The sequence below is a fragment of the Sturnus vulgaris genome, chromosome 1, assembly GCF_052056855.1.
Source record: "Sturnus vulgaris isolate bStuVul1 chromosome 1, bStuVul1.hap1, whole genome shotgun sequence".
Lineage (NCBI taxonomy): Eukaryota > Metazoa > Chordata > Aves > Passeriformes > Sturnidae > Sturnus > Sturnus vulgaris.
The window spans coordinates 112,076,588-112,090,324 of NC_142243.1; the positions used below are offsets into that span (position 1 = coordinate 112,076,588).

General features: G+C 39.2%; 1 long non-coding RNA gene across 2 annotated transcripts in view; it reads left to right on the forward strand.

Moving 5' to 3' along the window:
* Positions 1-13,737, forward strand: part of LOC106851978 (uncharacterized) — a 110,065-nt gene that overhangs the window by 46,268 nt on the left and 50,060 nt on the right. For both annotated transcript variants that reach the window (XR_015807197.1, XR_015807193.1), the window contains exons 2-3: positions 6,751-6,876; positions 8,814-8,897. This is a non-coding gene — a long non-coding RNA (uncharacterized LOC106851978). The remainder of the gene's footprint in view (positions 1-6,750; positions 6,877-8,813; positions 8,898-13,737) is intronic.

The following is a 13,737-nucleotide window of genomic DNA, read 5'->3' on the forward strand; positions in this document are numbered from 1 at the left end:
TGAAACAAAAGGTGAACAGACAAAAAGATTCTTTTTTTCTTACTTTTCATGTGAAAAACATTTTAATAAAATTGTTGGTAAGTTGTGTATATCTGTGGAGAATAAAGACAACTGATTCATGTATCTAAAAGCCATTTTGAAACCCACAGGGGCTGGAGGTATTTCAGGAAGAGAAGATCAATTCTTCCTAAAGCGTGAAAACTTCAGAAAAGATTTCAATTGTCCATCTACTTCAATTGTGACATCTACTTTTGCTTCAAACCATTGTTTGACATATTAATGTGTGTATTTTCCATATGCTCCCTTGAATGAACTGAGGAATCAGATGATGAAGGCTTTGCTTCTGAAAGCACACATTACTTTTTGAAAATGGGGAGAAATTGTTTCAAAAACCCAACTACATTACTTAGGAGGTATAACCATAGTGCTATGGATACCAGAAATCTCTGCACGGGAAGGTTTTCCTCTTGTCCCCTTTATATTTCACAGATGCTGCAATCAATGCTGTCTTCCAGCTTTAATAAGGAGTCTGGAAGAAGTAGAAACTTCTGTCATTTACATACCAGCTGAATCCACAAAGCCATTTAAACACTTATTTCTCATTGATTTTTATTTAGCAATGGCTCCTAAATGCTTTAGTGGATCTATCAAGTAATATTTTCATCTCTTTATTGAGAAGGTAATTTTATGGCCAAATTCCTTCAAAAACCAAGAATATTTGTGTCTTTGTAATGCATGATTTTGAAAACTTGTCAGTGTATTTTACTGCTGTGCTCAGAAGTGTAATTGCATGTATTATAAAGTACAATCAATGTTAGCAGACTAAGGTAGAGAATAATCTAGATCTCTTAATTTGCATGGCTCCCATATTACTACATTTTTCAATATGTTTGGAAACATTAGCAATTATGTATCATCATGAGTTTGGGAGGGAATTAAAAACAGCCTGGGTCCAGTCTTCCAGCTCCTCTTGTGCATCTTCAGAAATATGAAAAAATCTCAAATGGTGTTTGTCTGACCCATCAGACTAGTTTTACATCTTTTTTCTATAGCTGGGGCAGTGCAGAACAGCCAGAGCATGCTGATGACTTTGGCTCATTAATTTTAGTGAGACACTGGGTCTGAAGGTTGTTTAATACTTCTGGACTGAAGCTTTCTCTGCCTCTTTGGAAGCCTGATGAATGCAGTTGGCAGTGCTATGTCTAGAGCACCAGTCTTCTGACTAACACTTCTTGGAGCCACACTGAAATACAGCAATGAATGTAGCTATCCAGCAATCAAAAAATGCATTCTGTCACCCTTTTATTTCCTTGCTGCACTTTATGGCCAGCTCGTTTTCACAGAAAAAATGCTCCATCTTTAGGAGACGAAAGGGAAATCAGACCCTGTGGGCAATGGTGGAGGAGCAAGTCTGCTCTGCTCTGCCAACTTGCAGTGGTCCCATGGGGCAGTTACCACACCTATGAATCACTGAAGGAAGTTGCTATATTAACCTCATTCTTACTATACAAGAGCAGTGCATGAAAGAACTTGTGTGGAAATCCTCAGCCGCTGTTAGAAGGTTTTTTTAAGTATCTTGCAATGTCAAGAGTCAGTCTGGCTCTAGTATACCTTAACTTCATACTTAAGATCAATGGGGCAACCCTAACATAAAAACAAGGAATGTATAACACTCTTAATCTGAAAAGGTACTACATTTAATGACACATTACCTAAAATATATTGTCTACTGGTTTCAAAGTTAACACAAAAATATAAGGCAGGTGGCTCAGTCTGTGAAATAAGGTTTATGTCTAGAGGTTGTCCTGGTTGTTACTGGAACACCATCCAACTCTCTTCTACCCCATAAATATCAGACTTTGGAATACTCCAGAGCAGGGCCAGCTATAAAAAAGTGTTGTTTGTTATTAAGAAACTCTGTGCACTATCCGAACAAGATTATGGAATTCTAGGAGTTGGCCATGTATACATAGTTGCATGAACTAAACAATTATATGATTCTATGATTTCAGCAGAAACACTATAAGGTCTAATACTAAGAAAGCATCATGGTATTTAACAATCTATCGTTCTTAAAAAGAAAATCAAATTTCAAATATGTTAGACTTATGGTAAACTGAAGTTTTCTGGTACCACTAACCATTAATCTGCATTACTGAGATACAAGCCAAACCCACGTGTTTGTCAGTCCACGGAAAATCCCGAGTTACTTAAAAAAAACCCAACAACAAAAAAACAACAAAAACCAAACCAAACTAAACAAACAAACAAAATAAAACCCCAAGCAGACAAAGAAACCAAACCATACAATTTTTGCCAATACTGACTGAGCCATCATGGGATGCCATAAGGGGTACGATCCCTGACCGTGCACCAAGCCCAGTCATTACAAAATTATACAAGTGTATGATTACTGAAATCCTACCTTCTAACTAAAACTCTATATTTTAAAATGGACCTTTTGTGCTCCTTCCCCATTATCTGCTCTTACTAACTGAAAATTACCAGAAGTGCCAACCAGTCCACAGATGGGATGAGACAAAACTCTAACACTTCAAGGTTCAAGTGCCTCTGAGGCAGCAGCAGCCCTCACCAGCCTCCCAAAGAGCCCACGGGAGACATCCCCACCAGTCAATAGAGCACTGCCTGTCAGCCCCACTCCTCCCAACCTGGCCCCTTCCTACCTGCCAGCTAATGAGGGAGCTCATTGCAGAGAGGCAGAGATGCTATGCCCAGAGGCAGCTGCTTTGAATAATGCCCATTTACATTGGTATTCTAGTCCTGCTTTCCCTTAAAGTTGAAAATGTAGGGGCTTACAGCAATTAACTGTCCTTATGCATCCTTATGAGGATGTGAAGTTGAGCCTATAGGGTTTCCCTTTATGGGTGCTCTTCAAGGGAAGAAAAGGGGAAAATCGATGAGTACAGAAACTAGCATAAAATTAAATCTTGTGAAACACACAATCCTACATTTATTTATGCTCATTTAACATGTTAAATGGGCTATTAGGAGGCCATAACTTTTCCAAGTGTCTCTGCATAATCCAGGCCTTATGTTGCTACTTCTTTAACACTTCTAGAAAAAGTAAGACAGCAAAGAGATTTAAAGTTCATTTGTAACTGGTTTCTGTGAGTAGCAGTGCTCTGGCTGTGTGTTTATCAATACACCTTCTAGTCCTGGAAGTAGAAAAATGGGTGTTTTCCTCTTAGCACTTGCACCCTGTTAACTGAGCAGCGCTCAGTTGTCAGCTCCTCTGAACTGTTTCAGCAGCTACGGGCTGAAAATCGGGCTGAAAATTGGGCAGAAGAGGAAGACTCAATCCAGACAAAATTGACAACTGTGAAGCAGCACAAATCTGTCTGTTCACTTTGGACACTGTGCACCTCGTCACCTTTCTGTCGTGATAGGATATAAGGAAAAATGAGGGATACATCTGGAAGAACACTTAGAAATGCACAGGAAGGAGAAGTGAGCTCTCAGCAGACCAAGTAGCTTACTAAGCATTTACATCTTGGAGGAACTCCGTGCATTCCAGGCCTCTTTGCTTGGTGTTTGTACAAACTTGAATTACCTTCCTGAGCCATGGTCCCATTTCTCTCTCTAGATGTTTGTATCTCTGTTGTCCTTATATACCCCAGCTTATCAGTTTTGTCTAGTTTTCTTACAAAAAAAATGAAATAAAACTTAAAGCAAAAGAAAGAAGAACATCTATCGGTACATAAAATGCTTCAGGCAGATTTTCATCTGGAAAAATATTAAGGGATGAAAAGGAATGTATAAGTGACCTACTATGAACAACAATAAAATGTAGTGATAAAAAGTACATGTAAAAGAGAGAGCTGTGCCATCGGCAGCAAGCCCACAGGTTGCTCCTGCAGCACACAAGTGTCCAGCCTGACATTTGAATGCCCAAAAGGTCTGTATCATTTGCTTCCTCAGTTCACTGTGGACAGTGTCCTTTAAACAGTTACTCTCATAAGTGGTTCGAGGGAAACACCCTCGTATTTTCCATTGATATGCAAAATGTTTCCTTAGAGAAAATAAATAAACCAAGCATGAATAAATTTAGGCTGTTAGACTGTGACATTCTTTACAAGTGAAAATCTGGGCCAAGAGTCAGCTAAATGCATCAAATATATCTCCTGAAAAAGAAAAAAGCATCCCAACCGAAACTTAACCTCTCTGAAAGAAAAGGTATGATAGAGAAAAGAGTTACATAAATTGTTCTTCTTATTATTTCATTGTATAACTGGCTCCATAAGGGACCCATCAACATCAGAGCTGAACCTTCACTGTATCAATCTATTCGTGGCTTCTCAAAACATCCCTCCAGGTCAGTGTTGCTGATTCTGTTCCACAAATGATGCTTAAGGTCATAAAAAAACATAAGGAATGCCTTTCCTCTTTTTATTGCTTAGCTGCATCAACAATCCATTTAAAGCATGAACAGGGAGAGAAAAAAAGGGAAAGAAACAGAAAGAGCAAGTTGTATCTAAAACCTCTAAACCTTTTCAAAGTTGAGAAACAGGTCAGGAGGCAATAGAGACTAGGGAAAAAGTAAGTCTTGCTGTGATTACTTTCTTCACTGAGATGAAAAGGACCAGTGTGGGGCACTTGTGCCTCTTCATTGCTCTGGGCAAAGAATTTGCTCAGCAAAAACGTGTCAGGTTGCGGGGTTAAGCCGGGCTCAGCCCTCTTGGCCATGGCTTCCTGCCCGTGGCAAAGCTGCAAGCAAGTTTGTGCTTATTTGCTTTGAACTTGGTAGCCTACACATGTGGTTTCACTGTGACTGAGGGCTATCTCTGTGATTGTTGATGTGGGCTTTCCCTTCCTCCTTCTGTGGCCCTTCTTTTGTGGAGGGATTTGGGCAGAACAGCCCTCATTTTGCAGCAGCTGCTGCAGGACCCCACCCTGTGCATGGGACACACCTTCTGCCCAAATAAAAGAGTTGTATTTCAGAAGAGCAGTGTGTCCTTGTGTGGGATCACCTGTAGTTTGCTGAGTCCTTGCTCTGCCGTCCTGTGGTGTTGGGAACTCTGCTGTGGGGTTCAGGTGAGCTTGTTGAGTTTGGACTCTGTTTTCTTGGGGACCAAAGATCTGCTACAGGGCAGGCAGAGGGGCACTGGACTCAGTAATGCTGATGTACTCCTTGATGCTACCTTTGAAAAAATGTGGAAAATCATATCCTTTACATATCAAGAATCAATCTTACTTATATCAAGGTTAATGGCAAATTTACAGCTTATTTAAGAGGAAACAAGATCAGGTCACGGGTTGCTAGAATTAGAGCTTGGAGCAGGAAAAGACATTGAAAGTTAAAAAGGTGGTTGTGGTTACATGGACATTTTTCCACTGTTGTGCTGACTGAAACAGCCCTGCAGTCACTTGTTCTTGCCCTATTTGTTACACTGACCCCAGAGTTTGTGCATGGAGTTAAATTACTTTTCTGGGTGAAAACAAGGAGTTTTGGTGGGGGTTAATTTGCAAATGCATGTAATCCCTTATGTTGTTCGTTCTGTTCTTGCATGTCTCAACAACTCAGGGTGACAGGGAACAGGGACAAGTGGCAGAGAAGTTGGGAATTGCTTAAACTACTTTTAACACCACCTCAACTTTACCTTTTTCTTATTTCCATTTTCAGACATGAAATGCAAAAAGCAAATGATATTTCGTCTTGTCTCATCATTGCCATTGCTGCCGGTGTGGCCCTGTCATTTTCTGTCTTTGAGAGACAGTTCTGGGTGGAAGTGCTGAGGGCAAGCCCAGGTAGATGAGGTGACACAACTCTTACCCTAGCTGGAAGACAGAAAGTTGGCCGACACCCTCACAAGCATTCAGACTTTGTGTCCACGGGATACTAGAGTGAATTAACAGCCCACAGCTTATCAGTGGGAGTACAATAGCTGCACACGTGTGTCCTCAAGCAAAAATAAAGTGAGCTGCCTTATTTAAGTCTCTCTTGTAGAACCCTGAACTAGGGCAAATTGCCTCAAATTTCCTGGGGCAGACCACTGTGCTGATGCATGGCGACCTGACTGCATCTGAGTCCTTAGTCCAAAAGGAAGCACATGAATATTTTAAAAGACCAACTCCTAAATATTAAGGCATTAGTCTATATGTCACCAAGCAACTATATTATGACAGTCTCTTCTGGGAAATAATACACTGTAACTTACCCTGCCTTACAGTTTATTTGCCTTCCAGTTTTGCACCTTTTGCCCAGGAACGTTTTTGTTTCTTAACCTTCTTTTAGAAGTGCCATTAATGCCATGGGCTGTTCCCAGCTGCCGTTACTGCTGTTGGTCCCTCCCCACAGCTCCTCTGACTCAGCATCTTGTGAACCACACTTGGCAGGAAACACACTTTTAGTGGTACCAACTGTAATTTAGACAAAAAAGACCATTAGCTGCACTCAGCAGCAATGGCAAGGCTGCTATTTTGCTGCTGTGTTAAAGCAGACCAAGGCCAGGAAGAAATATATTATTTATGTTCCCTAAGTTTTAGATAGACAGCTTCTCAAAACTTACCCTGCTTCTTTTGCAGTATTTTGTTCAAATAGATGGCAGGCTCTGCTGAGAGACCCTGCTCTGTGGCATTAAGTAGTTAACAGTTAACAAGGATCAACCCACAAATCCACAGATGTTTCTGTGAGCACTTCAAAGGAATGTGGAATTTTCTAAAATGGGAAGACCATAGTATGTGGCAACCAACAACAGCAAGGCCATTGAATCTGATTTCTTCTCCCTGTAGACTGGATTCCCTCCAGAGATGCCTGTTATCCTCATTAGGACAGAATCACCACTTCTTCCACGGCCAGCCAGCCACTGGATCTCCTTTTGGATGTCAAATACGGGAGAAAAGCAGAGGTAACTTCAGGTGATGTATTTACTTCTTGTCAAGGCTGGGGGATATTTCTTTTAAAAGAGCAGAACTCTTTGCTGATACAGCCAAGGTCTCTTAGAATTGTCAAGGTAGACACTTTAAAAAACTATATGGCTTCTGACAGGAAAAACAGAAGTTTTCTGTGGGAACAGGGCAGTCAAAAAGTCTATTCAGCCCTTACTTCAGGCACAGCTCTAAGGACAGGTCAAGGATAATGAGCTGTGATTGTGAGAGTCATGTGTCAGAGACAGATGTAGCAATGTGTCATTTCAATCACGGGAGAGTGAATGGGAAGGGTGTTTGTCTTAGGCCTTCTCAGGGAGAAATCTGTTTGCTCCTGCAGCACCATCATTGCCTCACAGCACTTATTGGTCTGAACTGGCAGGTTCTGCTCTTCTGTTCTTCTGTTCTGTTTCTGGACCTCTAGAGAAGGGTGAGAGCCCACTGTAGCTTTTGATCTATTGCAATGCCTGGCTGCAAGACAGCAGACCGGGCAGTGCAATGTGGTGAAGTAAAAGCCATCAGCAATTAAGCAGAATATTCGTGACAGTGATTGAAGATGACTTTATTTCCCTCTGCCTTTGTTTAAAGAATGTCCTTTCCAAACACTCATAATGTACACGACAAATGACTCCATAGCTGTGGGGGAAATACATAATGCTCTCTGTCTCCCATCCAAGGTTGACCACCAAATGATTAAAGCAGTGTTGTTTAAGGTTATTCCCAGGAAGGACTTGCTAACTTCTTTGTTATTGATGCTAATTTGGCAATTTTGCCAATGTAAGTTATGTCTGCAATTGAAAAACTTTTTAACCTCATATCTGAAGTCATGTGTGTCTGCATATGTAAACATATCTATGTAAAAGTAATTTAAAATATTAATTTTATTTTAATGTCTTTCTGACAAAGAAATGACTATGGAAACAAGCGTGAGCAAAGATAAGTGAACACACATTTGTTTTAGCATAAACAATCCATTCTCTTTCATTGGAAAATTTGAACATTTTGTCTAAATAAATTCTTAGAAAGTTTAGGGTATTTTTTTTCCCTGGGAAGGAAGGAAGCACCAGCAGGTGTGATCAGTGGGTACAAATGAAAAACAAGCAAATCAAACAAAAACCCAACCAAAACTCTCCCTAATGCAATGTTGGAAGACATTGATCTCAATGGAAAAGTGATGCTCACTGGTTGAAATCTCTCCCAGGAAAGTTCTCCCATGGATTTTGTAATGGATTAATTTGAATAAAAATTTTTAAGAGATTATCTGATAATGTGAGAATTTAGTTTTTATGAACAGCTTTCCAGGACTTGTAGGCTGTTTGAGTTATATGGTCTCTTTTTAAATAAAATCCCAGTTATTTTAAAACAGAGTAGAACTCAGCACTACAGACAATCAACAGATCCGATTACAAATTTAATGGCCTGATTCACCCCTGCTCTCCTTCAATTTTGGAGCAGTGTGAATCCAATGCTTTTTATCTTCTCACCCCAGACACAATCTGGACTAGCACAGCAAGAAGCAAGTTTCTGGGAGCTTAAGCTTGTTCCGCTTTATTTTTTTCCTTTCTTTTTTTGTTTTGTTTTGTTTTTTGTGTTTTTTTGTTTGTTTGTTTGTTTGTTTTTTGTTTGTTTTGTTTTGTTTTGAGAGCAGCTGTCTTTGAGATTTGTGATCTTTTCTAAAAGCATGACCATAGTGATCATAAGGGCTTGGTGAATTTATTAACTCTACTTGATTAAATCCTCCTTTGACTCCATTTTGAAAGAATTAGTTCCGGAACACAGATTTAGATCTCCTCTACCGTGTATTTGCCAGATGTAGGATGAACTTTATAAGCATTTTTATTGCTTTGGACCCAAACAAGAAATATTGCAATATGCAGTGTAAACCACTAAACACAGAAGTTAAAGATCATTAAGATTTCTTATTCCAGGCCCTGAACTCTGGAAATGGATTATCCAATGGTACCCACCTTCCCTTGCAGTCCAGGAATAAATGTGTGACTCTGGCTTGACAGGTAAATGATATTTTGAGGGATCCAAATGTGGTTATGTGTTATCCCTGAACAGTGTTTTCCTGACTGAAAAACTTTTGATGAAGGAGGTTGTGTTTTAATCATAGCATCAGATATTTCTGAAAAAAGATGAATCTTGTTAGATGTCCAATGCAAAGATGTCTAAAGGCTGAGCATTTGGCTCAGGAAAAACAAATCACCTGAATTTCTAAGTTGTGGAAATTATATTTTCATCACATCTACTTAGCTATTAGCAATGATTTCTTTTGTCTAAATATGACCAAAACTCTCCTCTGCTTCTCTCTTTCCTTTTATGAGTTTTTTTCCCCCACAGAAATCATTAAGTTAATCCTTGATAATCCAAGAAAAAAAAAAATAGAGGCAGTAGTTCAAGCTCTTCTGTGTGTGTGCTCAGAAAAATGTGATACAACTCCACCATTAAAACTCTTGTGTTTCTATCCAAATTCTAATAAATACTATATGATGTATAAACTCATAAATGTTAACAGCACACAAATGGGCTGCCTCTGGAAATTACATGGCTTGAGCACAGCATGATTAGATGGAAAGGAAAGGAAAGGAAAGAATTTGCTATGACGTTTCAAAGCTTCTTATAGCACAGTACCTTCACCTGCACTTGCCAGCCTGTTACCACAGGGCTATGGATTGTTATTTAAAAGGCTTATCAAGGTTTTTCTTTCCTAAAAATAATGATGAAATTAAACATTGTCATTTAAAAATCTTTTTAAAACGGGGTTCTTATCTTCTCCCATTCAGTAGCAGTGCCTGGCTTAGGGAAGTGAAGAGGATGTGCATGATTATCTAATGTCAGATGATATCCTAAATGACACAGGGTAGTGATTAAGACACTTGGATTTTTCTCAACTTATATTTTAGTGCTACATAGAGGTGTTAAAATGACAGCTCTGGAGGCTGAAGTCTCCTCTTTGCTCAGCAGTGGACAGAAGACAGGATAATCCTGTCTTTGCTTCATTCAGGTTGGTTTTCATCTGTCTTCTACAGCTGCTGTTTGTTTTCCAATCAACCAGAGTTTGCAGTAGAGATTTCTCAGGACAATTTAAAAATTAGATTAAAAGTGGAAGACCACTGGTACCTTTTACCTAGGGAGTCCATTGTCAGTAGCTTTTCTTTCTTGAATTCATGGGCTAGTAATCTAGAGGCAGAGAGTAATTTTCTAATAATCTTTAAAATTAACCTCATTGTTTACCTGCTTTCTAGCTAAAAATGCACCTTATAACATGCAAAGCCTTGCAGACTGGTTTTGGTGTGAAAGTGTATTTGAGAATAGACTGGAAACTATTTCCACAAGTGAAGAAGCTGATTTACACTTAAACAGATTGTTTCTTTAGAAAGGAAGTTTACCTAGGGTAAATGCTGGGTGGGAATGTTCTTTGAAAGGATGTTAATTGTACCTTGGTTCAAAGAACTCCTTGAAATTCCTGTAATGCAATTATGCTAAGTAAGAGGAAGCTAAAGGATTGTGTATTGGCAAAAATGCAGTTAAAATCCCAGTTGAAGTCATGTGTCAGAAGTGCTATTGATGATAACATTGACACCTGCCTCAGATAACTTCAAAGCCCGTGCTCTCTGTATGAACCTATGTTCACTGAGCTCGGCTAGCAAAAGGACAAACCCAGACAGAGAAACCGGTCCAGACCTCCAAGAAGTGCAAATGGAGCTGTGCCACTTAACAACAGCACATCAAACCCCAGCTCAGCACCTTTTAACACAGAGGATACAATGGTGTGCTCTACCAAACGAAACCCAACAGCTGTGGACCTACAGCTGTTCATCACAGGCAGAAAGGGATCTCTGTGACTATCTGCTTTCCCCATGCAGGTGGGAAAAATGAGATTGCTCTGTGTGAGTTTCTGAGGAAAGACGGAGTGCAAAAGACAAGTTCCACACTGCTTTCTAAAGGCACCGAGGTTCTAAGGTTTCTATGTCTTCTGGGCGTGAGTTCCACCCTTGTAGGGGGCCATCTTCAGACAGAATGGTGGCAGGTTTTTTTCTGTCCCACAAAGTACTTCAGAAATAATGAAGCCTGAACTGATGAATGCACCCAGAACTTGAAATTTGGGAATAAAACTCATTGCTCTGTGTATCACTCAGGGTTTTGTAAACTGCTGTTTAACAAAAATGTTTGTGCATTTTGAGTCTTCCTTGATAATTTCTCTCCTTTCAAACATATATCTCATATTTTATTAATTGCTGCTCTGTTTGCCCAGTTCTGTGAAATGACAAGCTAGAGATGAGAAGCCCTAAGATCACACATCCTGTTGGGATTTGGCTTTGTATTTCAAATAAAAGTGGTTTAGCAAAAGTCCAAATAATGGAAATATTAATAAATACATTATTAGCATTTTTAGGTTAATAATCCCTTTTTAGGGGATTTCGGATTTTAAAAATAAGGTGGGAAAGGGCTAGAGTTTTCTGCCAAAGCACTTCTAATTATTTGGTTCAATGTCTGCTCTGTCACAGAGGCTCTACCTTTGGGTTCTGGTCCTTTGATATCCCCCTCTGCACACAAACTGAAACATTCAGTACTTCCCATCTCAGTCACAGCTCTATTTTCCTTTTTTGAGGAAATCAGGAATAGGAAAGTTGCAGAGAAGTCTGGGTCTTCCCCAGTTTGGAGTTCCCCTGTAGGTGAGGAACATAACAAGATCTAGGACCACAGAGCTCTTCCAGCTTCTTTAGCAGAAATGCATCCAGTCCAGACCCTCAAGCATTAAGGTACACCAGGTCCTCATTCTCTAGATTCAGTCTCTGATTGCTACTCTCCTCAGCACTGAGTTCTGTCCGTAGCATAACTTAAACAGTAAGAGCCATGGACTTCATGTGAGGAAATAATGGAGGATTTCAGAATTTAGGATTTTGCAAGGGAAAATACTCCTCCCTGGTCATATAGTCTTACTGTGCACACATGCCAGAGGTGCTTCTGATCTGTTATTCAAACGAATTCTCACTGAAAAACCATGTGTATGTAGTGAAGAGGAGAAGAAATATCACAAATGCTCCTATAGTGGAACTGAAAAATATGGAGTCATAGAATCCAGATGACAAAAATAGATTAATTTTTTACGTAGTGCACTGCGGTTAATCCTTGTGCTCATAGTATACTTTATTTAGAATCACTGCAGAATTCCTCCTCTGGTTTTTCTCCTTGAAATTAGACTGTAGTGATATGCTTCAGACTTCACAGGAGCCTAAAGGTATTTGATTTAATTTATATCTATGAGTTTTGTTCTTTCTTCATTTATTTTAATCACTGTTGGTTTTCTCTCCCTTTGACTATCCTAGATTTTTGCTCTGATACCTCATTGGTTATTCTCATCTAAACCGTTCTCCACTGAATTCAGGTTCCCCAAAATTTCAAAGTACAGGAATCTCATTTGAGGATGAGTATCATTAAAAGGAACTGTGGGATTAAACTGTCTCAGAAGCAGAATGTGCAGTTATAATGTTTCTGTAATGTTTATAGCAGTAATTCCAATCCTCATGCTAGCACCTGAGTTTTTAATGAGATTTTTAACTTAGTATTTTTAGATACAATTATTATTTTAAAGAATATGTAAGTATTTGTAAATATTGCAATGTGTTAGGATGCTGGGTTGTTTTTTTCTTTGTTAAGTATTCAAATGCATTATTTCATAATGTATTCAAAGTTAAACCAAAATATTTCACTGCTATATAAAAAAAATATTTTGATACTGAATCTTAAAAAATTAAAGTGATTGATGCCAATTGCTAGAAAAAATAGAATAGCATATTCCACAATTTGAACCTGATATCCATTTGTATTTACGTACTCAGTTATCACTTTTCAGCATGCAATTACATTAATATTTTTAGATGTTGGATGGTTTGACATTTTGTTCCAACCCTAGACAGCCAACTATGCCTTTGGATGGGTTTCTGCCAGCTAAAAATACAGTCCTAGATAAGAACATACAACCTCCACGTTAATATTAGTGACACCCAGAAATAGACTGCTGAGCTGAAATAATTAACTCCAAAGGATTCTGTGGCTGGTCCATTACTACACTAGGTCCTGGCTTGAATATATGCAAGAGTAGAGAGCTGAACAACCCGCATATCTGAGGGGTAAATGGCTACTTCCATTGGAGAACTGTGGTCTGGTAAAATCCTGCAGCTCCTAGCAATTTAGTAGCATAGGATACAGGGGGAAAAGGAGTGTCTGAGTCATGGAAACAGATTCTCACACCATGGTGCTTTTCACAGACATTGCCATAAAGCAATATCTTTAGTTACTGTTTAAAACTGTTCATTTGCTTGAAGCTTACACTATCAGAAGGTTGCTCCAGATTGTGGCTTGTACAAAGTGAGAAAACTTTTCATTCAAAAATTAATTTGTCATCAGTGAGTCACAGCTTTGTCTTAAACTCTATGCTGGTGTGTCTCGCATGGCAATGCAAGTTGATTCACCTCTTCACAGAGAAACACAGTGGAGGCTTCCCTAGCAGATGGACAAAAAAGTTCTCAGTCTTGCTAGAACAGAGTGAATACAAAAACTTCTGGTCACTGTCAGATAATCTCCGTAATCCAAGTTTTGAATCTCACTCTGCATCAGATGAATCAGTTCTTTGATGACAAATAAAAGCTTTGTCTGCATTGGCGGGATTTATGATTTCCTTTTCAATAAGCAGAGAGATGTTTTATTCTTTTACGTACCAAACTCTGAACATGAGACAGCGTTCTAGATGCCTTACTGTTTGAAGGTTCAAAGGCTGCCTTGCAGAAAGGAGATTTAGAAAATGAAAAGTTTAAGATTTTAAGTATTTTTCTCCCTGTTTTGCTC